Genomic DNA, 13,215 nt, shown 5'->3' with positions numbered 1-13,215 from the left:
CCTTGGCCTCCAAGACCAAAGGACACTGAGGCAGGGCTGTGGTCATCTCCTGTGGGAGTCGTTAGGATAAGCAGGCAGCAGGGCTACTTTCTGATCAAGGCCTCAGCTCCAGACCATACCTCATTCTCATTCCTGGGCCCACCGCCAGGTCTCACCAAGGCACACAAATGCAGAGTGGTGGACAATTTTTGCTTCTGGACCCCAAGAGGCCCCAGGGTAGGATTGGTGCTGGTCAGAAAGGATGCTTTATATTTAGCAGCTTGGGACTTCTCTAAGTGGTGGCCCTGCAGGGTAACCTGTAACCATGCTGGACCCAGGACTACCCATGTGGCATGTGCCTGGGATACAGGAGGGCACAGGGGGTACCAGTGGGTAAAGGCCCAGGTTTTGACTTCCCAGATTTCCGCCTGGAGCTCCTGTCCTACAGTGGACCTGAACTAACTCAGGAATGACCCTGCCCTCTCTCTCACAGTGAGTCCAGAATCTGGAGAGCAGTGGGAGGACAGTGGCCCAGTGTCCACGAGATCCAGAAGTTTCAAAATGCTTCTGCCCCTTGGCCAGGGATGGCTGGTGCGAACTGCCAAGCCTGCGGTGTGAGCAGATGACGACTGTAGGGGACAAACAGGAGGGAAGAAGACAGTACAGTCTGCACAAGGAAGGCCGGAGCAGATGGTGAGGGCTCCCCTGGGAACCAACACCTGAGAGTCCTTCCCAGCAGCCAAGGCTCTGGCTCCCTTGTCATTCCCAGGCTGTTCACTCTCCTCCAGTGGAGATGGAAGGACTCCTCTCCTTCCTGTCCTGTGCTCAGGGGTCTGCACTCCCCCTTCTTCTACACCACTTGGCACCTCCCCTTTCAAAGATGCCCGCCTGCTGTTCCACCCCTGTACCCGAACACTACCTCCTCTAGCGTGGCCTCTGCTGGGCACCAGATTGGGAGAGGAATTAACCCAACCCCTCTGAGGGAACCCCCAGCCTTAAGCTCAGTCTTCAGACACCACACAGCTGAGGGCCAGGGGCTGAGAAGGAGTATGGGGGTTTGCGAGAACTTCTGGGCAACTCCCAGCTCTAGAGTCTTCTGGTGGAGAACTTACCACCAGCCTTTCCCACCCGCACCTCCACAGGTGCCAGTCCAGGGGCCCTGCATACACTTCCCCATGACCCCACTGTGCCAGGGGTTTCAGGAACAAGGTTAACATTTTATTAGAAAGAGACAGACATGGCCACGGCAGCTGGTAAGAAGCAAATAATTACTTACACAAAGCACGCTGGGCTGCCAATGGTAAGGGGAGAAAAAGGAGAAAGGTGATCAAAGGTTCATGGAGGGAGAAAGCAGGGTCAGGGCCTACGTACTTGTGCGCTCTGCACACCTCCAGGAGGCCTCTGCCCCCAATTCTCCCTGCTTCCCTTACAAAGACACTCTGGGCTGCTCCCCATACAGAGGGAGGTCTGAAAAGATAGCCTCATGCTCCCGAACCGAGAACCAGAGGAAAGGGCAGGCCAGCGCGCTCAGAGCAGTGCTGGGCCGGTCTCAGCAGTTCCTAAGCTCACTGCTCCTGGCACGGAGAGCTCAGCTAACACCTGAAACACACAGGCAGGGACAAGATGTCCTGGAAGGGGGAGCCCGGAGGTCTCTTCATAAAGGAGGCACAGTAAGGAAGCAGTGGGGCACTGGCTGCGGGAGCAGCTACTAGGCCGGGAGAAAGAATGGAAAGAACAAGGTAGGTTTGGGAAGTTGCAGATCTCAGCTGACATCACTCAGTGGCCGGGAGGCTCCATGACAGTCCACCTGAGGAAGGGCTCCTGGTTTCACCTTCCCACCTGAGGATGAATGGGCCCCTGAGGCTAGGGAGGAGGGATACAGGAAGTAGGGAGAACACCTGTCCCACGGGGACAGAAGGACCAAGCCATCCCCTGGGCCAGAAAGAGAAACTGCTCTCGGGGCTGGGATCCCTGTACTCCCACTACCAGAGCAGATGGTGGGAGAGACTGGCCCATGCACAGGAGGACTATTAGGCAGGCATAAGCGTGATTACAAGTAAGTTTTAATGATGTGAGAAAATTATCAGAAATTGTTAAATGAAAAGAGGAAATAAAATTATGATCTGTCCGACCCTAGTCACATATACACATGGTTTAAATAAAAAAATTTAAAAAAGGCTATAAGTAAAAAGCAAACCAGAACCTCTGAGTGGTAGAATTATGGGTCTAAACTGTCTTTTTTTTTTGGGTATGTGCCCCCAGTGGGAACCGAACCCGGGACTTTCTGGTCTGCAGGCCGATGCTCCAACTGCTGAGCCAAACCGGCCAAGGCAGGGTCTAAATTTTCATTATCTTAGATGTTCACATAGGACTTTCATGATCAGGTAGGAGAGAGCCCTGGCTATAAGAAGCACTGTGGCCCTGGTTAGTTTGGCTCAGCGGTTAGAGTGTCAAATCTCGGACCAAAGAGTCAAGGGTTCGATTCTGGTCAAGGGCACATACCTTAGTTGCAGTTCGTCCCTGACCCTGGGGGTCATGCGGGTGGCAACCAGTTGATGTGTTTCTCTCACATCAATTCCTCTCTCTCGCTCCCTCCCACTCTATCTGAAGATAAGTAGAAAAATATCCTCAGGTGAGAATTAAAAAAAAAAAAGCACCACTGTGTCTGGCCACAATGCATAGTGAGTCAGTACCTGTTGGTTTCTTTTGTTTTTCCCTCCTGGGAAGTTCTGGGAAACAAAATAAGAAACCTGCTACAGGAGAAATGCTGCCATTTTAACTCCAGACTCCTCGTTGAGGTTCGAACAGGAGACCCTGAAACTCCTAGCCCACAGCACAGGCTGCCCAATGTCTCCCCATTGATTAGTCTGGAAAATGGGTCTCAGGGCTCTGCTATATTTAGCACCCTCCCTCTGGCCATGTCCTAAATGAGCACCAATATCTAAGAGCTACAACTCTTTTTTTTTTTTAATTCTCACCTAGGGACACTTTCATTTATCTTTAGATAGAGCAGGAGGGAGAGAGGGAGGAAGAGAGAGAGAGAAACATTGACACGAGAGAGGCACATCGAGTGGTCGCCACCCACACAACCCCCACCGGGGCTGGGGACAAACCACAACCAAGGTACATGCCCTCAGCGGAAACTGAACCCGGGACTCTCCGGTCCATGGGCCGACACTCTAACCGCTGAGCCAAACCGGCCAGGGCTACAACTCATATTAATGGCCAATGACAAGGGTGGCTGTGCTCTGAGAGGGGGTCACTCCAAGGACTGGTGAGGAGCAGCCTGTTTTTAGGCACTCAGCCCCTTGTTACCTAGTGACATTCAAAGGTGGGAAGACTGAAAATAGCAGCAGCAGCAGCAGCAGCAGCAGCAGCAAACAATAGGGTGTATCTTATTGCTTCAGCTTCCCTGCTTAGTTTGGGGAGTAGCAAGGATTTATTTGGGGGGCGGAGTGAGGGAATGAAGGAAAGGGACGTGTGGAAGAAGGGCAGCTGGGCCCAGGCTTAGTTGCCTTCTTCCAAGCTTCAAAACACATTTTTCAAATTAGGTGGTAAGAATACAGGGCAATTTCTGTGGCACCAACATACTTTCTTTCAAGATATGATTTATATGTTTGGCCCACGGTTTAAATGAAATGGTTATTGAGATAAATGGCCATGCTGGAGGCTGCAAAATGGTTTCCATTATGTTGTTCTTCTTTTCAGTTCTTTAGAAAACTTTCTGAGAAGTGCCCTTTAGAAAGGAGGACGTGATGCCTTTTTGTCCTCTACCTCAAAGGGCTTTTGGGGTCAACGCTGGAGAGAGGAGGAAAAGGGAGAAAAGCCTGAGCCCTCTAGAGTGAGATGAATGTAGGATACAGGCTTGACTTGGTAAGAAGAGATAATTTTGAAACTTTAAATAATGCAAATACAGGTGCTCTGGGGTATCCAGTGAGGGCCACGGTCCAGGCGCTTTCCGGAGAGCCCTGCCTCTGGGCCTGACCGGCAGAGACCTGGATGAGACAGACGCTGACCCTGGGCCTTGCCTAAAGTTACAGGAACCAGTGTGCCACTGAGATAAGGGCAGAAAAGAGTACAGAGGCAGAAACATACCCACACATATATGGGTCAACTGACTTTCAACAAAGGCACCCAGATAATTCAGTGGGGAGAGTCTTTTAAACAACTGATGCTGAAACAATTAGATAACCAAAGGGGAAAAATGAACCTTGCCCTTACCTTAAATCACACACAGAAATTAACTTGAAATGATCATGGACATATATGTAAAAGCTAAACGTATAAAGCTTCTAGAAAAGAACATAAAAAAATTTAATGAGATTTTGGGATAGGAAAATAATTCTTAGAATAGTATGGACCATAAAATAAAAAATTCAATAAACTGGATGCCAACAAATTCAAAATCTTATCTCTTTTAAAGATAACATTAAGCAAATGAAAAGGCAAGCCAAAGATATAGAGGAAATATATGCAATACATATATCTGAGAAGGAACCTATGTCTAGAAATACAAAGAATTCTTATAACTTAAGCTAAATTATCCAATGAAAACATGGGCAAAGATGTGAAAGAAATGTCACACAAGAAGATGTACAGATGGCAAATAAGCAAATGAAAAAGATGTTCAGCATCCACTGTCATCAGAGACCTGCAATTAAAACCACAAAATACCACCACACACCCACCTATATGGCTCAAATTAGAAACTGCAGCTCCAAGTGTTGGCCAGGATGGGGAACAACCAGAACTCTCATACATTGCTGGTGGGAACAGCAAATGGTACAGTCACTTTGAAAAATTAAACATATGTACTTACATGATAACCCAGCAATTCTAGTTCTAGTTAATCACGTAAGAAAAATGAAAACAAATGTCCACATAAAAATTTGTACACAAACACACACTGAAGCTTTATTTGTAACAGTTCCAAACTGGAAAGAACTCAAGTACTCATCAACAGGTGAGTAAATAAACAGCAAATATTCATAAAATGGGGTACTATTCAGCAACAGAAAGGGACAAACTACTGACACCTGCAACAACATGAATGAATCTCAAAAAAGTACACTGAGCAAAAGAAGCCAGAGTTCTTAATATATGATTCCAAAACATAATCCTAAAATTGTATGGAACCACAAAAGACCCCAAAGAGCCAAAGCAATTATGAGAAAGAAGAACAGAGTTGGAGGCATCACATTCCTTGATTCCAAATTATACAAAGCTGTAGTAATTAAAACAGCATGGTACTGGCATAAAAATAGTCACATAGACCAATGGAACAGAACGAGATACCAAAAATAACCCCCCACATTCATGGTCAACTAATCTTTGACTAGGGAGTCAAGGGTAGTCTCTTCAACAATTGGTGTTGAGAAAACTGGATAACCACATGCAGAAAAATGAAACCGAACCCCCCTAGCTTACACCATTCACAAAAATAAACTCAAAATGGATTAAAAATATAAACCAAAGATCTGATACTATAAAACTCCTACAAGAAAACACAGGAAAGGAGCTCCTTACCATTGATCTTGGCAATGATTTTTTAGCTATGACATTAATTTAAAAGCACAAGCAATAAAGCAAAAATCAACAAATGAGATGATAAACTAAAAAGCTGCATAGCAAAAAAGAATCAACAAAATGAAAAGGCAACCTACAGAATGGGAGTAAATATTTGCAAACCATACATCAAATAAAGGGTTAATATCCAAAATATATGAAGAATTCACATGATTCAAAAACAAAAATATAAACAATCTGATTTCAAAATGGGTAGAGGATCAGAATAGACATTTTTCCAAAAATGACATTCAAATGGCCAACAGGTACATGAAAAGGTGTTCAATATTACTAATCATAAAGGGAATGCAAATCAAAACTGAAGTGGGGTACCTCACATCTATTAGAATGGCTAGCATCAAAATGACAAGAAATAACAAGTGTTGAGGAAGATGTAGAGAAAAGGGAACCCTAGTGCACTGTTGGTAGAAATATAAATTGATGCAGCCACTATGGAAAACAATGGAGATTCCTCAGAAAATTAAAAATAGAACTACCGTATAACCCAGCAATTTCACTCCTGAGTCTATAGCCAAAGGAAATGAAAACAGGATACTGAAGAGATATATGCACTCCCATGTTTATTGAAGCATTATTCATAATAGCCAAGATATGGAAACAACCTAAGTGTCAACAGATAAATGGATAAAAAGATGTGATGTATATCTGTATTTCTATCTACTTGACCTATCTATCATCTCTCTCTATATATATAGATATCTATATAGATATATATAATAAAATATTATTCAGCAATGAGAAGGAAGGAAATCCTGCCATTTGCAACAACTTGAATGGACTTTGAGGGCATTATGCTAAATGAGACTAAGTCAGATAGAGAAGGACAAACACTGTATGATCTCACTTACATGTGGAATCTAAGAATGCCGAACTCGTAAAAACAGAGAGTAGAAGGGCAGTTACCAGTGGCTAGGGGTAGGGTGATTTGAGAGATGTTGGTTAAGGGTACAAACTAGCAACCAGTAGATAAATAAGTCCTGGGGATCTAATGTACAGCATAGTGATTATAGACAAGACTGTATTATACTTTTTTTTTTTAATCCTCACCTGAGGACATTTTCCCATTTTTTGTTCAGATAGAGTGGTAGGGAGAGAGAGGAAAAGAGAGAGAGAGAAACATCAATGTGAAAGGGGCACATCGAGTGGCTGCCTCCCACGTGACCCAACCAGGGCCAGGGACAAACTGCAACCAAGGTACGTGCCCTTAGTGGGAACCGAACCTGGGTCTCTCTGGACTGCAGGCCAATGCTCTAACTGCTGAGCCAAACCGGCCAGGGCTGTATTATACATTTTAAAGCTGCTAAGAGACTAGCTCATAATTGTTCCCACCACAAAAAAGAATGATAATTGTGACATGATGGATGATCGAGGTGTTAGTTATATATTGTAATTATATAAATGTATCAAATCAACACACTGTATGTCTTAAACTTACACAATGTTATATGTCAATTATATCTCAATAAAAATAAATTTTAAAATAAAAATAAAAGAATATGATTCCATTTATATGGAGCCCTAGAAGACACAAATGGAATCTGTAGTGACAGAAAGCAGACCCTTGGTTGCCTGGGGCTGGTTGGTGGGGGATTTGACTAAAGCACCCCAAGGAAATCTTTACTCTGGGATGACAGAAATTATCCCTATTTTGATTGTGGTGGTGGTTACACAGGTCGGTAAGTTTGTCAAAACTCATAGAAAAATACTTTTACGTACATTTTATTGTATGTAAATTATACCTCAAGAACTTTTAAAAAATAATTCAGAAAAAAAAGAAATCAAGCTAAACTGGGGGAGTTTACAGAATATAAGCACATATTTATAATATTTACAAAATATACAAAAGGAATATTGTTGTATCCTTTCCGAGATGGGCAGAAGGCAGAGGATGGGCAGTCCTGAAGTGAGGCCCATTCCACCCTTTCAGCACCCAAACTGTGTCCCAGTCGTTTTATCCAGAAGTCTTACTTTGTAACCTCTCTAAGCAGAACAGAATCATGACAGTCTAGCATCCCCGTGCTTCCTCAGCTAGATGGCATGCCTTCATTTATCCTGGGTAAGATTCCCCCTTTCGTCACCAATCAACACCATGTGCTTTAGCCCAGGCTCTGCCTCTGAAGTCAGACTTCCAGGACTGCATCCCTGCTCTGCCACTTACTAGCTATGTGACCTTGGGCAAACTAGTTAATTTCTCTGCACCTCCGTTTTCTCATCCGAAAACCAAAGATAAAAATAGTATCTCCCTCACAGGGTCATTGCGACAATTAAATGAGTTAAAGGATATAAAGTGCTCAGAATAGTGCCTGACATGGTGAACATGTGAGTATGTGCTGTTACTTGTTTAAAAATCATGGAGAACGGCCCAGCCAGTGTGGCTCAGTGGTTGAGCATCGACCCGTGCACCAAGAGGTCGCTGGTTTGATTCCCAGTCAGGGCACATGCCCAAGTTGTGGGCTGAATCCCCAGTGGGGGGCCAATCGATGTTCTCTCTCATCAATGTCTCTATCTCTCTCTCCCTCTCCATTCCTCTCTCTCTAAAATCAATAAAGAAAAAAAAATTATTTGTTTTAAATCATGGAGAACACAACCTTGCAACCTGAAAAAAAATATATGTTTACATCATTAACATTTCTCAGTAAACTCCTGGAATTTGTGGGTAATCAATCTCATATAATAGCCTAATTAAAGCTTTTCATGCTGAAAATAACATGGAGCTGCTTCCTCCTTTCTGCTTTCTCTCCTAGAAGAGGACATCTTAGATGTGATCCTTTTCTCACTCAGTTACAAGAATTATTAAGTGTAAACTGGGTATAATATTCAAATACGACCCTCTTTAATCTCTACTGCACTGTGGAATCTTTACAGATAAAGAACTTATGGCGGAGAGAGGGCAGGTGACTCAGGGTCACAGAGTTAGTCAGCAGCAGAGCCTAAATTCAGGCCCAGGTCTGTCTGGCTCCATGCCCACGTTTTCTTCTCCACGGTGGCTTCTAGATCCATTTTGAGGCTCCAAGTGGGTGTCCAGCCAAGAGCTGACAGGTCACTGCTGAGAGGGCAGCACCACCCAGCTGGTCTCTGGTCTCTCAATTATCAGTAATTCTAACACAACCCCCATGCTCTGTATGACACAGTTCTCTAGAAATTTCACAGGCTGCTGTCAGGTTCCCATGACACGTAGGGACTTCAGGCAGCCCCAGGCTCCGTGCTTCTCCTAGCTCGATGGACAATAATAAAGGCTACCCAAAATCACATGTAGGTACCTGCTGGCCCTGCCTCCACTCTCCTGGGCCCCTGCTACAATCATGGCCACAGCTCAGCTCAGCGGCACTGGGTATGAAGGAAACAGCACTGGACTTGGAGCAAGGGGCTCCTCAGCTCAGATCTGGGCTTTGCCACTTGCTAGCTCTGTGATCTTAGGGAAGATGACTTAGTCTGTCTGAGACTCAGTTTCTACCATCAAACTCACAAAGGTCATCGACAGTAAATAAATTAGTGATTGGAAACCATTCACCCAGAACCTGGCACCAAAACGGACCTTAGGAAATGTTAAACAGATCTGAGTCCAACTGTGCTGAGGCCACAGGAGCAAGTAGTGGGGTGGGGAGTGAAAAACCCTTTTGGCTATTGACTAAGGACGTCATATTGGACATTTGGTTTGTTTTATAATCTCCCTCACTGCTACGCAGATCCTTGAGGGAACATGGGGCCTGAGACGGAGAGATCAGGAAGAAAAATGAAGCTCTTTATGAAGGAAGTATCCATCCCTTCACCCACTCAGCCATCCAACAAACATTTATGGAGCACCTACTATGTACCAGGCCCTGTGCTAGACTCTGGGCACTCAGCAGTGATCAGGACAGATAATGCCCCACTCTCAGGAGGTCCCCGCTGTGTGAAGCTCACATTCTAGTGAAAGAGACACACAATCAGATCTAACAAAATAGCTCCAAAACATCTAAGTACCATGAAGGAAAATAAACATAGAGTGAGAGGTGGAATAGCAGAGAAGCACTTACTTTAGACAGGGATTTTGAGTAAGGCCTCTCGGAGGTGACATTTAAGCTGAGATTCAAAAGATGGGAAGGAGCCAACCCATCAAAGAGCAGAGGGAGGGTGGCTCTCAGTGGAGGGAACAGCAGGTGCAAAGATCTGAAGGCAGAAAAGGGTGTGGTGTGCTTCAGGGGCTGTGGGATTAGCAAAAATTCTTTTAAAAGAACTGATGTGTTTCACCACAGGAGCAGAGCCTGTGGTCAGGGTGGGAAAAGCCCAGGAAGAAGGATGGGAGGTCTGAGATTAGAGGGTCCCTGGTGAGGAGTCTGGGTTTATTCTAAGCCACTGAATTTAAGCAGGAAGCGACATGATCACGGACAGTGTCAGGAGAAATGCAGAGCAGTGTACATACTGGAAGTATCCTTTGAAGGGAGAATCAGCAGGCTGGTCTTATATCTAAGATCAGAATCTAAAGTGTCAGAGCTGGAAATAATCTTACATGTATCAAATTCATCTCCCATTGTTATAGAAGGGGAAACTGAGGCCCAGAGAAGGGATATGGCCTAACCAAGGTCATAGGTAGAGCTGGACCTAAAACCCTGGACTACCAAGGTGGCCCTCAGATGTGGCTTGGTCCATGGCTAGGGAAACAGAGTGAGAGGGTCCCCTCTCCACTGACTTCACTCACACATTTACTCTGGAAACAAGGCAGAGACCTCCACGGAACACAAACGGCTTCCCCAGGTATGTGTGATACTCTGCACCTTCCTTGGGAAACGAAAGTTTTGGCTTTCTTCCTCTGTAGTCCCAGAGAAGGTCCTGGAAGGCACAGCCCTATCCTGAAATCCAGGTTACATCACCAGGAAAAAACTGGTCATTCTGATGGAGCAGGGTGCTGGCAAGGTGGGGCCTGTCTCCCTCCACTGCCCACTGTCTCCAGACCACTGATGGTATGTGTCCCTGGGCCTCCACTGATGGGGAGCAGTGAGTGGGTCAGCACCAGTTTACCAGGAGATGGCTACACTCACTAACAGCAGTCCTTATAGACATTTCTTTTGCTATGTAATTTGTCCCTAATGAGCCATTTTGAACCCACTGGAATCAGTTCCCCTCCAACTCTGCTCCCCTGGGCCCTGGGGGCAGTGCTTCCAAACTCCCTCTACCCAGGCATCAGCCCTGAGAGGCCCAGAGAAATCAGGAACTGGCCTCCTGAGGTCCTTCCCACCTGAACCTCTGCTAGGCCTGTGGGGTTTGGCAGGGGGCTCTGTTCCTCCCATATAGAACTGTTTTCTTTCTGCTGAGGATGATAAGCTTCAGGGCTCTTTTTTTTTTTTTTTTTTTTTTTGTGGGATCAGCAAAAATTGTGTTAAAAAGACTGCTGGGTCTCACCGTGAGAACAAAGGTGTGAGGCTGGAAGCAGCCCTGGGTCCAGGGAAGTTCTGCAGTGCTCTTAAAGGATCTTGGGAAGGCGAGATAAGGAATAGCTCGCCAGCTCTCCCAGGGTGGGAGCCCATAGTGCCTCATCCCAGCCCCCCTGCCTCTGTGCCCAGGAGCTGGGACTACAAATCTGAAAATAGTGGGCCAAGCCCTTCTCAAAAAGATGGGCTTGGGGGAGCGGCCTGAGCTAGAGGGGGCAGAGGGCTGGATAGTCAGCTAAGGCTCTGCATAGGATGGTCTGGGTGTAGAATAGAACATTCCAGAAGGAATACCATCATGGCCTGGAGGGAGGCCCCCAATTAAAGAACCCCAGAAGAAAATCAGTCAGTCTTTCACAGAAGGCTTCCTGGAGGCGCCGACCTGCAAATGATCAAGGTTGTGGACAGGTGGCACAGCTGGGCAGTTCAGGGGAACCAAGGCATTGGGGCGGGGAGGTGTAGGGTGAAGGCCGGCTGGTGAGGAGGGTCAGGTCAGGGAGTCAGAAAGGAAAGCAGGGAAGGCTTCTGGGGTTGGGGCCTGTGACTGAGAGAAACATCTGGGAGCTGGTCAAGCTAAGGCCTTTTCAGCCTAGGGCAAGGTTGCTGAGCTGAGCTGAGCTGCCCTTCCATGGGGTGGGAGGGACACTCAGGAGGTCCCAAGGCAGCCAGGTACATCATGACGGGGGCTCTGTCCCCAAGTGAGAAACCGAGCCAGGAGAGAGTAGCTTCCCACTGTGGGTTAAAAGACATCTATTTTTGAGATGATGAGCCACTGGACATGGCTGAGCCTCTCAGGGCTTGACTACACAGCCTGCTAAGAAAGAGCCAGTGGCAGCTGCCTGCAGGACAGCAAATAGGAAACCACGGTGTCTGGTCCCTGCCCAGGAGCACGTAGCCACCCAGCATGAAGGACAGTCATTCAGGAAGGGCTCTGCTGCCTTCCAGCTGCCTGGGCTTTGGGGAGATGCCTTCTCCTCCATGAGAGAGTCTAACCCACGGGGCAACACAGGGCCTGCCTGTGAGCAAAGATGGGAGGACAGACAGTGAGGCCCTCCGTTCCAAAACAAACAGTGAGCTGAGGCAACACCAACCATGCCTTTCTTTACCTTGGCAATCTCATGCCCACACCTAAATATAGATGCCTGTGCAGAATGGGCATTTGCCTGCTGCCACGGAATCGGCACAGTCCAACTTACAGCAGAAGAGCACAGTGTTAAGACTCTAGAAGCTTTTCACTATGTGCTGCAGGAATCTCAAGTTCCTTTCTTGTTCAGATAGAATGAACATTCTCCACTGCAGGTGAAGACGACAGGCGGCCTGGCAGAGGGGCACAGCCATGCCAGCTGGACAGATATGCGGCTTTTCACGAGCAGGGGACAAGGCACGAAACCCCACGGCTCTGGCCTGGGGCTTTCCCCAGTCAGTACTTTTCCAGCCCAGACAGCCATAATCCTTGACTGTTCCTTCATGGCTACACATTTCTGATGGGGGTGAACCTGGGCCTCAAGATGCGCTCCAAGTTTTTTAATTGGCTATCACTTGAAAAAGCTTAAAAATTTAAAAGCAGAAAAGAAAGGGTAGTTTGTTCTCTTAATAAATATTTTTTTTAAAACTCTACTTTAAACAATTCAGAGTTTTCTGCTTTTATTTATTTTTTTCTTTTTCCTTTTTCTCTCTTTTCTTTCTTGGTTCATTGATAAACAACAGGCACCATGTTCAGAAGGCTACATTTTGGTTAATAGAGAAGAACGAACAAATGTGGCTTAAAAAACTAACATCTTTAAAGAATCGGCTCCATGAATTCCCTTCCATCTCTTCTAGCTCAGAAAGTCGTTCTTTTTTTTTTTTTTTTTTTTTATCCTCACCTGAGGACACTTTTTCCATTTTTTGTTCAGGTAGAGTGGGAGGGAGAGAGAAGGACAGACAGAGAGAGAGAAACATCGATGTGAAAGAGACACATCGAGTGGCTGCCACCCACACGACCAACCAGGGCCGGGGACAAACTGCAACCGAGGTACATGCCCTTAGCGGGAACCGAACCCGGGTCTCTCCGGACCGCAGGCCGACACTCTAACCGCTGAACCAAACCAGCCAGGGCCAGAAAGTCGTTCTAATGACAGTTTTTAGTCATTTCACAAAAAGAGTTTCTGCTTCAATGTATTATTTATGCAATGGCTGTTTTTACAGAATGGGGACTTTTCTCAGTGGTCCCACACCATCCTAAGAAGGAAAATGGAAGTTCATG

General features: G+C 46.1%; 1 protein-coding gene across 10 annotated transcripts in view; it reads right to left on the bottom strand.

Moving 5' to 3' along the window:
• ATG7 (autophagy related 7) overlaps positions 1-13,215 on the bottom strand; it is a 274,296-nt gene that overhangs the window by 12,449 nt on the left and 248,632 nt on the right. The window lies entirely within an intron of this gene.

Source organism: Molossus molossus, unplaced genomic scaffold (genome assembly GCF_014108415.1).
Source record: "Molossus molossus isolate mMolMol1 unplaced genomic scaffold, mMolMol1.p scaffold_m16_p_18, whole genome shotgun sequence".
Classification (NCBI taxonomy): Eukaryota; Metazoa; Chordata; class Mammalia; order Chiroptera; family Molossidae; genus Molossus; species Molossus molossus.
Note: the sequence above shows the minus strand (reverse complement) of the source record. Positions and strands in the feature narration are given on the sequence as shown.